A 1,538-nucleotide genomic window follows, 5' to 3' on the forward strand; every position below is an offset into this window, starting at 1 on the left:
AGAATTTCTGGGCATGGGAACCAGAAAACAGCATTTTTAGCAAGCTCCCCATGGGAGCTCTTATATCCAACAAAGTTAAAGAAATCTAATATAGAGGAAAGAAGTCTTTCCTGAAAACCCCTCAGCACTGTCTCCCCATGGTACTCCAGCTATAAGCAACACTGGGGCAGCCATCTGCAGAACTTGATCTCTTTAACTCCACTCTACTTCCTTTTGGTGGGTGAGTGAATATGTATAATGAGAAATTAAGCAAACCTCAAAACTTGGAAAGGTCTGGCGGTATTGAAATGAGCATACTCCACGAAACTCATCCACTTGGATTTTCTGAGAACCCTGGTGTATGTTTACATAGCATTTTTCAGTCTGCTTATCTCATTGAGACTCCCTACCTGTTGGGTTTCTCATATCATGCAAAGGCAGTTGGAGTGCAGTGGAAAGAGCATGGTATTTAAAGGTAAAACACCAGGAGGGAGGCTGGATGAAGGCAAGCAAGTCTGCTACCCAACCCGAGTCTGGGGCTCCTCCTCTATGTAATGGGGATCCCCATCCCCCTGCTCACTTCCTTCAACAGGTTGTTATGATGGGCTCTGCAATTTCAGGGGTGAGATGGCAGAGGACTCTACCTCCAGGCCCGTGGATGGAATTGGCAGATTAGCAACCCTGTGTCCCAGCACCCCTTTTTGAGGAGTCCTATTAGAAGGTTTACATGGTGTGCACAGGAATTGTTTGTGCTCTCTGAAAGGGAGTATTAGCCTTAGGACCTCAGACTTTGCCTCTCTGCTTTTCTGTTTGGGAAAGATTTATCTGGGCTCATGGTAAACATAGCAAAATTATGGGGGGGGGACCTTTTGAGACCTCTCTGAACCTTAAAAAGGTTTGAGTTTCCTCATTTCCCAAATGGGATTGTACAAGGAAAATGTGAAGTTCCTTTCTAGCTACTTAGCATTCCTAAGATACACTGTTTCCATAGCACATTTTTCCTCTCATAACCCCGTAGCTTCCATATACTGTCATATAACCAAAGCCGGATGGGGTCCTGGCATCGTCTTTGTGAGGTAGAAATGGGAGAGAATTATTCCCATTTTTTAAGTTAGAAAAGCTGAGGCAAAAACAGTAAGTGACTAGCCCAAAGCCACTCAGGGGAAGGGAGATGACCCAAAGCGAGCCTCCGGATCTTGGCCCCCCACTGCTGCCACCCCGTTCTTTTCCAGTACCTCTCACTAGATCCCAAGAGCTGTCTGTCAGTGTACTGACACCACTCAGGAAAATGCAAGTTTCATCCTGACACCAGGAAGACAGAGCTACGATTACGCTTCAGTCCCCAAGGAGGCAGAGAAATTGCTTTTAGTTGACAAGTGCATCTCCCACACACATACCCCCTCTGGTTGAATGAAAAGATAAAATCAAGTTAAAAATCCCAAATGCTCTCTTAATTTTGTAAAGCGTTTTGCTCTTTGAGCTAGGGCTAGACAAGATGAGAGAATTTTCCAACTCTAGAAGTTTTGACAGGGTTGGGGGAGAATAGTAGGAAGTAATGG

Source organism: Crocuta crocuta, unplaced genomic scaffold (assembly GCF_008692635.1).
Source record: "Crocuta crocuta isolate KB4526 unplaced genomic scaffold, BGI_CrCroc_1.0 scaffold789, whole genome shotgun sequence".
Classification (NCBI taxonomy): Eukaryota; Metazoa; Chordata; class Mammalia; order Carnivora; family Hyaenidae; genus Crocuta; species Crocuta crocuta.